At 34.6% G+C, this 18,376-nt stretch overlaps 1 long non-coding RNA gene across 11 annotated transcripts; it reads left to right on the forward strand.

Annotated features, from left to right (window-relative positions):
* The first annotated feature begins 520 nt into the window (after positions 1–520).
* LOC130990144 (uncharacterized) lies at positions 521–5,218 on the forward strand. 11 transcript variants are annotated; one of them, XR_009090844.1, is made up of 7 exons: positions 541–1,044; positions 2,328–2,377; positions 2,460–2,495; positions 2,823–2,959; positions 3,075–3,135; positions 4,589–4,639; positions 4,837–5,218. It is a non-coding gene; the product is annotated as an uncharacterized LOC130990144 (long non-coding RNA). The 11 variants fall into 11 exon arrangements; XR_009090853.1 differs by lacking the exon at positions 2,328–2,377 and adding an exon at positions 4,049–4,128 and having other exon boundaries at positions 4,342–4,639; XR_009090845.1 differs by lacking the exon at positions 2,328–2,377 and adding an exon at positions 4,049–4,128.
* Positions 5,219–18,376: the final 13,158 nt, after the last annotated feature.

The following is an 18,376-nucleotide window of genomic DNA, read 5'->3' on the forward strand; positions in this document are numbered from 1 at the left end:
ACTATCCTGACCAATTTTTTCTTGAAATGTCACTAACACGATCTTGGAATGTCATTAACACTATTTTATTTTACAAATGACATTATTTCGAAAATAACGCTAACATTATATGTTTCGAAAATGACACTAACACTATATTGAAATGACACTAACACTATATCGAAATGACACTAACACTTGACATTCAGGTAGGATAGTCCAGTTGGATCAGATCCGAATCAAAATTCGGATCGGGTACGACCCGGGTGTACCGTACACCTAGGTGTACTTGAGATTTTGTGATCAACTTATTTAGTGATCCATGTCACTAGAGAGGATACGTCCACGTTAATGAATATAAATACCTAATTATTAGAGATAAGAGTATGCTATGAATAAAATTATTCTTATCTTTCTCTCCGGACATTCCGCATAACCTATAATCTCTAGTTATGGATGATGCAATCTTGACATGCATATGAGAGAGAGAGAGAGAGTTATATGATGACTTATGCATGAACAAATTAATTGGATCATGAAAATCTATCAATTATATAATACAATACATATTCCAGCTCCCATATTATTTCTCTCTCCTACATGGCACACTCACAATGCTTTATTTTATACTATCTGAAAGCCTTTTTTCTCACAATTTTACAAAGCCTTATGCTGTTTGAAAGCTTCAGCCGTTAATTTACTCAAAGCTCTCTCCATTTGTCTGCAAATTTCATGCTCAATCAGCCGTTACATGCTTAGAGTAGCAATTGATTTGCAAATCCTTCTAAAATCCCCTCTCTCGCCGTCTGCAATCCCCTCTCTCGCCGTCTGCAAATCTTTCTCATGATCTTTCCCAATCTTCTTGCTAATCCTTCTCAAATCCCATCGTCCGCCCTCTGCATCATTATCACAACAATTCACTCTCCCTCCGTCTGCCGATCCTTATCACAGCAATTGATCTGATAATCTCTATCCATCGCGTCCCAAGTCGCTGATACATCGAAATTGGAAATCAGGATGCGGTGCTCTACCTCACCCGCCTGATTTCGGAACCTATTTTGAAAGGTACGTGCTTTATTGTCTCTATGTGATAAATTCCCTTAATTTCATCTTAAGTGTCACTCACCCCATTATTGGTTTGGATTGCTGCTTAGTCGTTTTAAGTTTTTCTCTAATCCTATTCTTTTTCATGGTGAAATTCTATGGCAATTGTCAGAAAGCATGTTTGATTTTTTTGTATGAAGACCTTTAATTTCTTAATTCTGGATTATGGGATGATCTTCGCGTATTAGGATTTTAAATTTTAAGGTATTGTGACAAGTGATGTTCTGCTTCCTCTGAGTCTGAGGCGATGGAGATTTGTGTTGTTGAATTACAGTGAAAAAAGAGAGGAAAACGTTATAGAGGGTTCTCAAGCAGATGTATTTTTTTATTTTATTTTTTAAAATTTACTTTGGGAGACTAAAAATGAAAATTTGAAGAAGTGTTTACAATTCACTTCTGGCAGATTTCAATCCATCTCCCATGCCTATGGAACTCTAATATTTTTTAATTAGAAATTCGTATTGGGGCATATTGTGAGGCAATAGCTTTTTGTAAGTTTGCATATCTTTTTTACTTATGTGACATTTCCATTTTTATTATGTTGTTCAATTGAGTTTTCAAGATTTTCAACTGTTTCCACGAATTTTTGTTTCATTTTTTATGTGTTAAGTTGATCTAAATTTAAATTTTGTCTGCATATTCTATTACTTAAATTTAAGTGTCGGGCACATGCTTTGTACTTTACTGTACAATGTTGTACAGTAATACCTTTCTAAAGATTAATCAAACAACACTTGATGAAATAGGTAATTTTTGATCAACTGAATCATTCCCATTTTCTTATTATCGAAGTCAAATATGATAGTTAAGTAATTCTATGTGAAAGCTCTATTACTATGATGAAATCCATTGATGTCCCAACTAAGAACCAGCAAACATTTCGTGGATTTAGTTTGCCTATTTATTTAGGAGACATTTCCTATCTATGATTGATTAATATACATGATTGAATATTTTTATCCTCATTACTAGAATATCTCCAATCTCACTCTTTAAGTGGGGTATTAATCAAGCAAAATTAGCTGAAATGACATAAATTATCAAGGGCCTTGGGATATCCCAAAGATCAAATCCATCTTAGAAAACAAGGGATTAACCTATACTATTTTTCAAAATTTATTTATCTAGGCTAATCCTTTAAAGTAAACGCCCCTTTAGTCATTTCTTTTATTTATCTAGGCTAATCCTTAAAAGTAAATGCCCTTTAATCTTCTAATTTATAATTTTTGTTATGTCAAATCCAGGGTAAGGTCTGCACTCTGCACTGTACTTCAAACTACAATTGCAAGATAATGTTTGTAATCTTCAAGTTCAAATTCACTTGAAAGATGTTCTCCTTCTGATTATCAGCTTTAATATGAATACTGAATTTTCAGGTGCAGATTTTTCTGGTTAAGAGTAAACCTCATCAGGTATTGTCATGTCACTTATTTTAGGATCATTACTTGCTTTTGTGAACATGCATATCATCATAAGAAATATATATTTGGTGTTTCTGTTAGGTGCTAGATTTTTTTTTTTTTAGTTTTCATGAAAAATTTATACAACTTGATATAAGATTTCCATGATTATTGACTTATTCTAAATAAGAGAGAACTGTTATTCAAGAGTTATTTTTAAGAGAAAGCATTTTCATACTTTGATACTTAAACAACTTTGTTTTTGAGTCACAATAACACTTCATGGAGTTCTCAATAAAAATTGCATTGTAATTCGCCATGAGGAATTTTCCCATGTAGGTTAAAGTGATTCTGATCTCAAAAATGGGTGAGCATGCTACTCCATTCATTTGCCAAGCTGCTAGAACTTACTCATCGTATGCCACCTTCGCCTTTGCTATGTGGAAACCAGAGGAATCTGCTTTCTGGTGGAATATGTATGTGCTACTCTTCTCTTTTCTTTTGTTTTTTCCTCTCCTCCATGTCAACGAAGGTCCTTCCCCTATTCTGTAAAGATTGTAGTTGATTTGTTTCATATTTCTCATAAAACAGGTTTGGTGTTGAGTCTGCTCCTGCAATAGTATTTATGAAAGATCCAGGAGTTGATGAACCTGTGGGTTACAATTCATTTCATCATTTTCATCAAGATATTAGTAATTTTTTAGTCATTATTGTAATGAAAACATGATTTGCTTTTCTCTATCAAATCAATCTTTTCTATTTTAATTTCAATAGATATTGCAGCTGAAGATATTGCTAAGAAAATTTCTGAGTTTTTTTATGAGTATGATGTTTTGCCCTGTAAAAGTTCAGATAACGTTATGTCCTATTTTTCAGAAAACATTGAAAACAGACCTTAGTTGATTATTTTATGATTATGTGTCCAATTATATGAATTAGGTTCATGTTAAAGAGTTAGTGAGTTAGGAAAAAGGGCAAACCAACGCAACATGGTGCATTACTACATTAGTATCTGCAAAAACTTGATTAATCTCTGTGGTTATGCAATCTAGCCTTCAGCAACCTCGCAATATATAGCCCTGTGCAGGCCTTGTGGTTCAGACAAGTGAAAGTGCAGCCTCAGTTTATGATTGCAATAACAGTTTAGATTTTGAGCTTCTTTTAGTAGATATGACACCTATTAAGATCTATTTTTCCAGATTTTGCAGCATCACGATACTATGTAGTTTATGTTGTTATTGACTGCTTTAAGCTTTGAAAGAAGTATATTATTCTTGGTTTTTCTTTTGCTCCTTATTTCTTTCGAAAAAATATGTTAAGAAAATAGTATCCAGTATGTGTATGAGAAAGTTATTGTCTGATGCTGGAGGTGCGTTTTATCTAGCACTAGACAAGTGGTATCTTGTGAATTGGGTTGTTTCTAGACATTGTCTAAATTTTATATTTATGAATTGAACTCTATCTTGTGATTGGCTGGTTCTAGACATTGTCTAAATTTTATAAGTGGACAATAGCATTTCTTTAGAATAGCGTGTGAATGATATAACTATGTACTCTTTGTGTAGGTTATTATAAAGCAAGTTGGACTTAAGGCTACAAGAGAATGGAATGGTCTTTATACTAATTGCATCGTTAACATGTGATTGTTCGTATCTCTACACCTGATGTAGATTTTCTTTGGTGCTTATTTGTTCTGATAGTCTATTCAATTACATTGATGTTTAGTATTCACTCACACAGGAGTCTTAAATAACTATGTAGAAAGTCATTAGAATTGTTGGCAGTCTCCAACCCCGTTTTATGTGCTGAAAATGATTCATCCTCTACTGTTTTTTCTAATATTCAATTTTCTTGATAGGGTATCTTTCTTAATGTTGTTAGTGGAGTTAGCCTAACAGAGACAGCTGGTCATCTAGCAATAGCAGCTGCAATTTGCAGCAGGCATGATTTTTAGTAACAAGTGATAATTCATTATCCACTTCGACATATGCTATATATTTGTTGTGATAAGAACTGTATGATATTGACGAGTATGGTAAACTAATTGGTTTCATCTACTTGCATGTTCATATGTAGTTAACTTAGATACAATTATCTTCCTTCAGGTTCTTTGAATTCCCCATACTGCACAACATAGCATTCGTTGGCGAACTTCGGTATGTCAAATTTATTCAGCTCATTTTAAATTTGGTCATTACATTGTCTATAAAAATTAAGTAGCTTGAATTCTTCCTTCCATAGCTGCATAGCCATATGTATTTGGTGCTAGGCAAAGAGAGTCTAAGCTAAATGTATATACGAGCATGCGCAGAAACATAAGTTTGTTGTTAATTTTGTGCGGAAACAACCATAGGTAGCACAATTGGAGAAACGAGTAAGCACGGTGGCAAAGCTGGGATATAAGAAATGTAACGTCTCCAAGTCAGCAGAGAAGTTGTTGTCGGAGGTGCAGCGAGGGCCGGAGGCCATGGAGATTGTGGGATGCAATAATTTAAAGGAGATGATTAACTCTGTTTTCACTAGAAAGTGATGAAAATCAGCTTGGTTTGTATATTTCTTCTAGATATTCACTGTGGCTTGTGCAGCACTTGGGTTTTTTCTTTTGGTGATTGCTAACAGTAGGAGGCATGCCCAATTTTCACTCCAAGATTGTCAGTTTTATGTTGTAGTACCTGCCAATTTTCTATTGTTTTTTCATGGTGAAAGTTCACCAAAGCCTCATTTATTCTATAAAATATATCAGTCCCAGAATGACAAACAATTTTAGAGAATGTATATAATATACCTCCAAACAATAGTTTTGTAAATATATGCTATTGTCATTTTTTTTTGTTTTGTTTTTTTTTTTTGGTGAGAATAGAGTTGTTCATCCATGGCGCTATTATTGTAAAATTTTGATCCCAAAAGAGAATTTGGAATTGGCCTACTTGATGTCCCATTTATGCTCATCTTGGTTTCAAAATATTTAATCACTCTTTTATGATTGGCCCATATATATTAAATAAAGGAAAAGTAAATCAATTTGTCAATTTGCTTTTTTGTTATATATCATCCAAACCTCCATTTTACACCTTATACAAACAGAATCTAGATATTATAATTTGTAAATTGTGATCATCTTCCAACCCCACTAATATTTCAACGACTTAATAAAATAAAAAAAGGTAATATTTCATTTATTTCATTTGATAGGTAATTAATTACTATATAACTTTGGTTATCTTATTATTATACAATTCTATTCACCCGTTTGATTTGCAGTTTAGGATTGATTAGGATTAAAATTATCTTGAGAAATTAGTGTGGATTTATACTATTTCATGGGTGTTTGATATCATGGCTACTTAATCCTATATTGTGTTTGATATCCATAGGATTATGTTGAATTATATTATCTAATACCAAAACTATCCTCATATAATTTTAAAAATACAATGTGTGTCCACCATTACTTGGGCATTTGCATCGATATGCGTGAGAAAGGGTAGCAGAATTTTTATCCAACTTCGCAGTACTAAAGTTATCCGAGGGGGGGGGGGGGGTTAGTAGTATGGGTTATTCCCACAAAATAGTACATAGAAGTGGGATTAAGTAGGAGTTGACCACATTAATATAACATGATATCAAACATCACGCTAATCTGTATTAATTTCATTTAATTTATTGTAACACCCTAAAATTTACTAATCAGAAATAAAATTTTAATTTAAAACTTCCAATTACATAAAAGTAAACGAACCAAAATACGACTTCATTTTAACCAATTTAAACACCAAATCAGCAAAACAGGTTCAACTGCAGAAAATCGTCTACGAAGCTTTAAACGACTAAATACGTCTACGTCAAGTTCATCATTCACCAATAAAAAATTAAACCAACTACCAAAAACCTTCATAAAATAAAAGCAAGCTTAACCTCAAAATGACTCAAAGAAAATTAACGAATCTAAAGTCATTCAAAGCGGAACCAAAAGTCCAAATCAACCTCACCACACCCATTCCGCCACGCCGCTCCAAAATCACTGACCTGAAAATATTTTAACGAAAGGGGGTGAGCACAAAACGTACTCAGTGGTGGGAAACAATAAGAGAATATGATTTATCCAAACGTGTATTAAAATGTGGAAAACGATACTCATTCGCAACTTGCCTCACCATCACAACATAAATAACATATCTTACCTCACTTGCAAATAATCCAGCCACACAGGCATGGAACCATTCTCAACATCGCCACACAGGCAAATAATCCAGCCACACAGGCATGGAACCATTCTCAACATCGCCACACAGGCAAATAATCCAGCCACACATGCATGAAACCATTCACAACATTGCCACCCAGGCAAACAATCCAGCCACACAGGCATGGAACCATTCTCAACATCGCCACACAGGCAAATAATCCAGCCACACAGGCATGGAACCATTCACAACATTTCCACCCAGGCAAACAATCCAGCCACACAGGCATGGAACCATTCACAACATTGCCACACAGGCAAATAATCCAGCCACCCAGGCATGGAACCATTCACAACATTGCCACACAGGCAAATAATCCAGCCACACAGGCATGGAATAATAATAACCGACTGGCTCAACTGTGCACAGGACCCTGTCATACTCGTCGTCCCCAAATCAGTGACTCGTTGTCACGCTGCCATAAGTACCAATGCGCATACTCACCATATGCAATCAAAATCGTATCTCAACCACAATATACACGTTGGATTTATAGAAGAAAATATTTCATAAACAATTTTAATTCACGTGGCAATTGAAACATATTTATTGAGTTAGAAGAAAATTCACCCACCTCAATATCAAACACAACAGAAGAAACTCAATAAATTCTTGGACGAGGATCCTAATTGCGCCGCACCTAATTCAACCAATACAATTATTTTATAAGGGTTTGGGCAAAAACTTAAATTATCGGATATTAAACAAAATTATAAGTTCTATAAATTCATTTGTCCTGAAACTAAACTGTCATACACCAATTAACTATCCAAGGAGTTCTTCTATACAAAGAAAAATTTGACATGAGTAGGTCTTTTCCTACGTAACTATATTTAATTAACATAGTTGGGGAACAAAATAAATGGATCCATGATAGAAAGCATATACGAAGCAATGTCATTAATTTAAAATCCCTAAACCAAATTTAATATACTCCAAAGCTGAACTTTAAATAAATAAATAGCTAAAAAAAACATTAATACAGATTCCCTTCATTCTTTTGAAATTGATCAGAATCAATTCATCAAACATCTGATACATATGTAACTATATATACGATTAACTAATTAATTATTCAATTTACAACTAAATATTCTAATGGTCATTCCAATATCTAGAACCATAACTCCAGTAACTCATTCCAATAATAATAATAATAATAATAATAATAATAATAATAAAACTCTCATAAATCACCCTATGTCATTTACGCAAATTTAAAACTCATAACATAACTATATTCAATTAACTAATTAATTATTCATCTAATTTCGTTTTCCCAAAATCGAAGCACACAAAATCCAAACTATGACAAAAATTACATGTATAGATTATAGGAACAAAACAGTGGCCTTTTTGAAAGAAAACTATTCACCATTTACTTAATGCATGTGGACCTCCAGATTATTAGTATAAGTAATTGCATTACATAGTTAGTATATACCTATATGTGATGGAAGTCAGATTGCAAAATCTAAAATCTTAATTCATGAAATTTGGGTTTAAGATTAAAAAGGCACCGTAGCACACTAGCACCAACAAAAAAAAAAAAAAGAAAACTAATTCATTCTTCCTTTTTGCTAATTAGAATTTTCATTCCGTTTAACAATAAAAACCAAACCCCAATTTATAACTCATATGAGAAGACTTATGCACTTAGCAAAGTAGAAGGACGGCAACGAATTTAATAAAAGTGCTTACCCGAACAGATGTGTTTAGCCAAAGAAAAGAAATTGTAGTTGAAGCCAAGACTTTGAAATTCGCTTAAGAGAACTTGAGAAAACAGAGAAGGCACTAAGAAATATTTTCTGCGATTCCCTCGTACCAAGAAGAAAGAAAGTAAATTTTTTTATATTTACGTGTAAATCGGTTCAGTAGTTATAACCCTAATAAAATCCTACTCCTTCTCTAACTCTGCTAAAATAAATCAAATAAAACGCGTATATCTTCTATAGATACAGACTTATAAAAATGTTGTGAAATAAAATCTAAGATTTACGAATTTTATTTCTTTTAACCCAATCTTTTCCAAATTAAACCCAAATTAAAGAAAAAAAATTATTAGATTCTATTTACTATAAAAAAAAAATTCTAAGACTCAATATATATATATATATATATATATATATATTTGACTTTTAACTAGGGCGCAACTACGGATTTGTCCAAGATTATAAAATAAAGCATGACAAAAATCATATTTTAAATCACCAAAATAAATAATAAAACTCAAGTAAAAAGCGGGGCGTTACATTTATCCTACCTATAAACTCATATCAAACAGGTCCTTATTGGTTTATTTTAAATTCCACCATAAGACTCTTACTTTTAGCAACACGATTTGTATAATTGGACATTTTGATTGTCTTTGTTTTTAATTTTATTTAGTAATTATGGACTAATGGTTAATGAGTTACGGAATGTCTTTGTTGTTCTACTGTAAAAAAAAAAACATTGTTGTTCTAAGTGATGAATTGCGTCTTAGCTTTTTCTGTCCGGCAATTGTTTATGTATATCGTATCTTTTACTTACAGAGGCTATGCAGGGATCCCAAATTCAGGATTCAGAGACTTTCTCTTGAAGCCAGAGCTAGATTCAAGATTTAAATTCAAGAATTGGAAATGACTATTATGTTGCATGTTTTTTATGATTTTGCCAATTGACTGTTAGTGAGTTGTTGTGTAGTTGATTCTTTTGAGTATCTTTATTTTTGGCTTTCTTAAGTAAATTATGACACGAGTTGGATTTTTATTTTTCATTTTTATGTTAGTTATGTTCGTTTTTAAATATCAATTGATACAATTATGTTGCTTAGCATTGTATTTTATATGTTGTACATACCACTAATAATTGTACTATCAGTTATCGTTCGAGAATTTGTCAAAGATATCAAAGTGATGTTCTCATTAAAAATTGAACAACGGATAAAATCGAATAAAATAAATAATATATTTATCAAGACGATAATTAACAAAAATAAATTATTATAGATTATATTATAAAATAATATCCCGTCGAATCTCGACGGGTTATACACTAGTATACATTACAACAACAAATATACTTCTTTAGATTGGCCGATGAGTAGTTATTTGCAATGACGAGTATGTTTAAATCTAACAAATACACGCAATTAGGATTCACTAATTTATCTCTCTCTGAAAAAAGGGATTCATTAATTTATGACATAAATCCTTAATAAATTAAGCAAGTTCTAATATCGGGAAAGCAATGGTTGTTAATGCGTGTTGATCTACTATTACCATATATTCGGAATATTAATAATGGCAAAAACTTCATTTTCGTCTATTCTAGCTAATAAAATTTTCCTTTTCGAGCATATGGTATATAAGAAATTGCCAAAGCATAAGTGTACAAGTCAGCAATTTGTTATACTTATACAAACCCTTTCGTCTAAATCACATGCCCATTTCCATAGGTTGTCGATTTTTTTTTTCCATATTGTAAATTCGTGAAATCTATTTATTATATGATAACACAGTTTGTGGCAAAATAGTAATTAAAGAATTATGTTAAGGGTATTTACAAAATCTAACAAATTCTAATCTCATATATTTTCTCTCTCCTCTCTTCTCTTTCATCACATGATTTCTTTTAATTTTCCATACTTACTTTCTCTCCGTCTCTCTCTCTCTCTCATATTCTCTTTTTCATATTTTTGTGATTTTTTTTAAATCAAATTTTATTTTAAAAAAATATTCATTATATATATTTTAAATTAAAGATAAATGCAAGATATTTAATTTGGTATAAAAATTATCGAATATAAATCTAAAATAAATAAATTATTAGTATATTTTAAAATTTTAAGATGTTTATTTTTTCTCTCTCCTCTTTTTTTTAATCAAATTTTCATATTTTTTGTCTTTTCTTATTTATACGATTGTTTTAAGGTTGTCGTTATTATTAATATTTATTCTCTCTCCTTCTCTACTACAAAATTTTGTTTCTACCCTCTTCTCTTTTGATAAAAAAATAAATATCATTGAAACATTATATTTATATGTTGAATTATTTTATTCATCATAACATAAAGATACCTTTAATTATTTTGTGGAAATATCACATCTCCTTAATATTACACAAACGTTTACTTTTTCTCTTTGGTTTATTATTGTATATAAATTTAGTGGCCTTTGCACATCAATTTTGAAATACTCCCTCCGTCCACGAAAGAACTTCCTATCTTTCTTTTTTGGGACGTCCACAAAAGAACTTCCTACCTATTTTTGGACTATACCCACCACTTATAATCCTCTTACTTTTCACTTTTCACAACTCTCAATATTAATTATAACACCTTTTCATCACTCCAATTACACTCAACTACTTTCTATCCACTCTCAATACACTCAACAATATTTTTTCTTAAAACTCGTGCTACTCCCTCCTAGGAAGTTCTTTCATGGACGGAGGGAGTATATATTAAAATTATCCAATTATTATTATATTTTTTATTTTACATACTCGCTTATTTTTTGGTCAAATTTTGTGCTGAAATACTATATGAAATCCTACCTACCATATTTGTCGATTACTAATACAATGTTAATTTGGGCATATTAAAACAATGTCATTTACGTTTAAAATTAGCATCTAACTAAATAATTAAGAATCGAATTATTAAATTGAGAGAAAGTGAGATGAATGAAGCTAATGAGAGAAAATGACAAGAAGTAATCCAAGAAATCAAAGTAATAGTGTAATGACCCGCATTTTTATTTTTATTTAATATGGTATCGCGATAATTAATATCGCATCTTTTAGTAAATGAAACCCAGTTGCCAGTTATATATGAATCCAGTTTATGGTCCTGATTTTTTTTATAAAAAACGAAGTTATTATTTTAGCTTTATACTTTTATAAGTATGAGAAAAACGCGACGAGGATTATTGAGCCATTCAATAATCATTATTTTCAAGTTATAACTGACTTAGCAAAGTCATGTTATTTATTAATCGAAAAAAAAACAGAAGCAGTTATATTTTATTAGTGCTAATAGAAGTCGAGAAATTATTCCGACTGCAACGCAGATTAAATATACGTATTTAATTTATACACGAATAATGAGCAGAAGCCAGTATTTAATTGCAAAAACGCGATTAAATATACAGAATCAATCAAGAAGACAACCAAATCAATTAGCAAAAGCAAAAGTTTTTTCGCAATCAATTAAAGTTTACACGCCTTTGCTCCACCAAACTTCCCACCTACTCCATCAGCTACCCACCACCCTTTTGCTCCCCACCATATTCGATTCTTTAAGGCTATTATCAGCCCTTTTACTCATTCCTTAGTTCTTCAACAACCAAAGGAATGAGAGATTTCATTTACTGCTGCCAAACTTCGAACATGTAAGCTTTGGTTTAAGTTTTTCCACCAGCCCATTCTTGATTCCCCTGCATATGTCAATAAGCATCTGAAATTTCAGCTATCTCCTCATTAAATTCAATGGCAACAAACAGCCACCAACAACAAGCAATTACAGGTATATACTAAGCTCCCTTCATTCGAATCCCATTTGCATTTCATCCAACAAGCATGATTAAGAAGAAATATTGAATGTATAGATGAGTATAGGTTATGGACTTAGCAAAGTCACAAGCACAGAAATCAATTCATATGTAATTCAATTTCTTCACATGAGTCAGACGATGAGAATTCTTATGACATTAGCAAACCACAGTTCCTAGTTTAATCTCTAACTTTATCAAAGTAGGAACACAGAACAGACCCCTTTAACTTCAAACCACACACCATTGTTTATATAAAGACTTATACAAAGAAGAAGAGGAAGATAGAACAAAGACTTAGCTTTTAGAAGGGCGGTTGCTCCGTTCGGTCGAAGCTGAGCCGACGATGGCAACGGCAAATACTTGCTGCTCCATCGAACTTCGACAACAGCAGCGGATCGGCGGGCCTTCACCTGCCGCCGGGAGGAACAGCAGCAATGGTCCAAAGGCAGCAGCGGCGCGGTGAGAGGCGTAGGCCTTCTTACTCCAGTCGCCGGAAACTCAGGAACATCAAAGCGGAAGCGGAATGGCTGAGGGAGGAGACCAACCGGTTTCAGGGACCGGAGCAGAACTTACACGACGACGAAGGAGCTTCCGTTGGCATCGGAACTAGGCGCAGGGACAGCTGACGCCGGCAAGATCAGATCTTGGCCGAGAAAGAGAGAGAGTGGCCGGCACCGCCCGATTCCATGTTTGAGACGAGGGAGACGAACGGCGCTGCTTCCAGGAGGCGACCGCTCGCCGGATTCCAGACGAGAGTGACAGCAGCGGCGACCTGGCAATCCAGAGTTAGGGCTCGACGGGATTATGCGTGAGGAGAGAGAGAGGACGTCGCCGGGGTTCGACGCGTCGACAGATGCCGGCTGAACAGCCGGAGAAGCGAAGCCGGCCAAATTTAGCTGGAGGAGAAGGGGGCCGATCGGCTGGTTTGAGAGAGAAGGAGGAATCGGCTCCTTGAGAAAGAGAGAAGCCGAGAAATTAGAGAGAGAGAAATAGTATGGGTTGTGTTTTATTTGGGCCATTTTATGTGGGCCGAATTTTGGGCTTGTTTTTTTTAAAAACTTGGGCTTTGTTTAATTTGTTTTGGGCTTTCCTTATAATTAATAAATTGGGCCGAATTTAATTACTGTACGGGCCTCTGATTTTGTTTTAAGTTGGGCCGAATTTTTAGCTTGTGTTTTTAAGATTTGGGCTTCTTTTTATTTAAGTTGGGCCGAATTTTTGAGCTTGTTTTAAGGAAATTGGGCTTTTCCTTTTAATTTATTGTGGGCCGAATTATTTTAAGCTGGGCTTGATTGTATTTTAATTGCTTGGACTTTCACAAATAAATTCGAAATGAGCCAGTCTTTATTTTAATTGGCCCTTCTCATTATTTTTATTGGGCTTGAATTAATTTAAGGAGTTGGGCTGATGCATATTTTATGATGGACTATTATTCTAATCCCATTATTATTTCGTTGGGCCTCGTTTGATTTATTTAATTGAGCCCAACTAATCAAATTATTTATTCATTGGACTAAGATTTATTCTTTTCAGCCCACATTAATTACTATTATCACTTGGGCTGAAGTTACTCCTTTGAGTTAAGCCTAGCAGTATCTATTATGATGGAGCCCAATTATTTATCAGTAATGAGCCGCCCAGTTTATTAATTAATGTTTTTGGACTTCCGACTTTAAAGCAAGCCATTATTGTTTATTTCATTTAAGCCACTGGTTTATTTAATTAATTGGCTACTCTCTTTTGAGCCTATTAATTATTTGAGGTTACGCTAGTAATGATATTTCTATCGAAAAGCCCGATAATTTCTACAAGGTCACACCTCGTTTAAAGCCGAGTTAGTCCTTTTTCAATCAAGTACAAATGCGAGGTTTATTTCACGACTAGAATATTCCGATGAGGAAGGAAGAATCACAATTTTATTCGACCGCGCTAGACGAGAATTAACTAAATCTATTAACGAGGATTAATAGTAGAATTCCCGATTATCGCTCAGAGTATTAGTTCATGCATACCAGGTTCATGCATAGTTAAATTACGCTTTCTCATTAATTAAGAATTTTCCTCGAGGCAATGCCTTATTTTATATTCTCGTGATTAAGGTCAAGCGCGAGAGTAAGAACTACACAAGGAGTTAGAGTACCTTAGCAAAACTTTGCTATCAGGTGGGCAATTTCTTACGCGTAAATAAAATGCTATGCATGTGTTATGCTTTAAAATGCAAATTGGATCTTCAAGTATGGTATGCTTTATTACGCTTAAATGAGTTAAGCTTTATTATGCTGCACGTTAAATGATTTACGCTATGCTGTTTATACTATTTACGCCCTATGTAATTTACACTTGATTACACTTATTTACGCTTGAATGCTTTACGCTGATAAGTTTATGCTTATGTTTGATGCTTGCGTCTGTTGGGGGAGGCCTCCCTCAACAGTACGATGCCGTGTCCGTTGAGGAGGGCCTTCCTCACGGCGCGATGCCTGTGTCCGCTGAGAGAGGCCTCTCTCGCGGCGCGATGCCAGTATGCCAGTATGCCAGTGTTACAGCGTCTATTGGGGGAGGCCTCCCTCAATAGTACGATGCCGTGACCGCTGAGGGAGGCCCCCTCTCACGGTGCGATGCACGTGTTCGTTGGAGAAGGCCTTCTCCACGACACGATGCGTGTATATGATTGTTGATGATGAAGAATGCCCTTATGCTATTTATGAATTTGGAAATGTTTAATGAGCAAATGATATGAAAGAAACTCATGCCTCTTATGCGATATTGTGAAATTGTTAATGATGTTATGTTATATGCTTGGCAACTGCCCACTAAGTACTCTTGTACTTAGCCCTTCGATGTTTATGTTTGTGTAGGTTGAGCTGTGATGGGCGATGAAGTGTTGCTGAATGGAGTTTTTGTCGAACTTAAAGTAGGCTCAGAAAGGATACATGTCTTCATACATGTATCTCAGTTATGCATTCCGCTGTAAACACTGATTATTTCAGTTACACCTTCCGTTACAAACTCTGATAATGTTTTAGCCAAGCCCCTAAAAATGCCTTTTTCCTTTTAAGGAATATAACGCGTATACAAGTTCTTTGAGTACCCTTTTTATGCGAACTATGCCTTTTTCCTTTTTAAGGAATATTTCACGCGTATTCAAGCTCTTTGAGTATTCTTTTATGCGCCCCTTTCTAAACCCGCTTCTTAATTTTCCTTCCCCAGTCATGGTTTTCCCGGATTAATTATCCTTAATTAAGGCCGGTCGTGACAGAGTGGTATCAGAGCAGTTCGTTTGCTCTGAGCCTAATAGTTTATTTAAGCCAAACTTAGAATGGATCACTAAAGTGTCTAGAGTTCAATCGACAAAGCTCAGCACTTCATCGCATCACACTCAACGAAGCAGAATGGTAAGCTATTCCAAGTTTTGAGTTAATGTTTACAAAAAGTGAGAATTTTCGTAATAGCAAAGTGAGTAACTGTTAATAGCTATGTTATGTTGTTATTAAATGAAATGATTTACGCAAGCGCGATTAAGTATGCCTATGGAATGAATCCCTATGAACATAGAGCTATTAAGATATGAGATCACCACTACTACAGAACATAGAAGCAAACGTAGAAGAAATTCGATTGTATCTTTTGGTGGCTATAGTGAAGGCAGCAAGATAAGTGATGCGTATAGAATAATTTTTAAGCTCATGATTTTATAGCCGCTATAAATCTCCATGACTTATGTTTAAGTATCCAATTTAGATGATGTGATATTATATGCTTAAGAATTGTTATGACTCATGGATTTGAGATGCTAAGGACCCTTAAAGCTTACTACATCAATGTTGTCATTGGAGTCTTGACTTGTTTACAAGTTAGAATAAGTTGACCTTTACAAGAATTCTTTAGAGGTTTGTATTAGGTTATGCTAGGGTGTACTAATTGGCACATTCTTGCTATCAGAATGCCGCCTAAGAGAGGACGCCCTGCGAGAAACAATAACAATCGCAGAAACCGTAACGCTGTACCCGAAGAACCACAAGATGCTCAAGGACATAACCCATCCCCTCCGCCCCCAACTAGGAGAGTCGAAGAACTCTTTTTAAGGCAAAATCCACCTACGTTTGACGGAACGAGTGAACCGGCTGAAGCTGAGATTTGGGTGCGTGCAATGGAACGCATTTTCAACTTTCTACGTTGTACTGATGAGGAACACCTATCTTGCGTCTCATTCCAACTAACAGGATCGGCTGACTTCTGGTGGGAAGCACGACGAAAAATTCTGACACCTGAACAATGGGCAAGTTATACTTGGGAAGATTTTAAGACAGGACTATATGATAAATATATTCCGAAAAGCTATAGCAAGAAGAAAGAAGTTGAGTTCTACGAGTTGAAGCAAGGAAAGAAATCTGTGGTTGAATACGACAAGGAATTCTGCAACCTGTCGAGGTTTGCTCCACAACAAGTGGACACAGAGGAGAAGATGGCAGAGAAATTTTGTGCCGGACTGCGCTACGAAATTAAGATGGCTCTAACAAGCCACGGAGGACTCTCATACACGGAGTCTCTGAACAGGGCACTTGACATTGAAGCTGCAATGCTGTCGGACAAGTTAGTCTCACCATTTATCTCGACGCCAAACGACTTACCAGCAGTCTCACATACTTTCAAAGGGAAGCGCAAGTGGGACAACAACGAAGACAATATCAATCAGACCAGTAAGAAAGTGTGGCAAGAAAATGAACGGGCCGAACAGTTTATTCAACCAAGGTACGAGGCACAGACTAACCTCAAGTCAACTGGGGGTAACCAAAGTCGGAAAGGAGTTTTACCTTGCCCAAATTGTGGTAAGATGCATAGGGGTGTTTGTCGAGCTGGAACTAACGGTTGTTACAATTGTGGCCAAAAAGGTCACTACTCCACGCAATGCCCCAACAGACAACGAGGTTCATCAATTGAGAACACCCATACCCCCTTGCCAGCAATACGTGGACACTTGCGAAATCAGCCTCAATCACATCAGTGAAAATCTTATGGAGACACCGCAGACAAGAGAAGCTACGCGGGAACTTGAAGACAAGATGAAGGAAAATACCCCGAACTGTTTTAGCAGATATATGCAAATTTCGGGACGAAATTTTTGTTAAGAGGGGTAGTATGTAATGACCCGCATTTTTATTTTTATTTAATATGGTATCGCGATAATTAATATCGCATCTTTTAGTAAATGAAACCCAGTTGCCAGTTATATATGAATCCAGTTTATGGTCCTGATTTTTTTTATAAAAAACGAAGTTATTATTTTAGCTTTATACTTTTATAAGTATGAGAAAAACGCGACGAGGATTATTGAGCCATTCAATAATCATTATTTTCAAGTTATAACTGACTTAGCAAAGTCATGTTATTTATTAATCGAAAAAAAAACAGAAGCAGTTATATTTTATTAGTGCTAATAGAAGTCGAGAAATTATTCCGACTGCAACGCAGATTAAATATACGTATTTAATTTATACACGAATAATGAGCAGAAGCCAGTATTTAATTGCAAAAACGCGATTAAATATACAGAATCAATCAAGAAGACAACCAAATCAATTAGCAAAAGCAAAAGTTTTTTCGCAATCAATTAAAGTTTACACGCCTTTGCTCCACCAAACTTCCCACCTACTCCATCAGCTACCCACCACCCTTTTGCTCCCCACCATATTCGATTCTTTAAGGCTATTATCAGCCCTTTTACTCATTCCTTAGTTCTTCAACAACCAAAGGAATGAGAGATTTCATTTACTGCTGCCAAACTTCGAACATGTAAGCTTTGGTTTAAGTTTTTCCACCAGCCCATTCTTGATTCCCCTGCATATGTCAATAAGCATCTGAAATTTCAGCTATCTCCTCATTAAATTCAATGGCAACAAACAGCCACCAACAACAAGCAATTACAGGTATATACTAAGCTCCCTTCATTCGAATCCCATTTGCATTTCATCCAACAAGCATGATTAAGAAGAAATATTGAATGTATAGATGAGTATAGGTTATGGACTTAGCAAAGTCACAAGCACAGAAATCAATTCATATGTAATTCAATTTCTTCACATGAGTCAGACGATGAGAATTCTTATGACAT

Source organism: Salvia miltiorrhiza, chromosome 6, assembly GCF_028751815.1.
Source record: "Salvia miltiorrhiza cultivar Shanhuang (shh) chromosome 6, IMPLAD_Smil_shh, whole genome shotgun sequence".
Lineage (NCBI taxonomy): Eukaryota > Viridiplantae > Streptophyta > Magnoliopsida > Lamiales > Lamiaceae > Salvia > Salvia miltiorrhiza.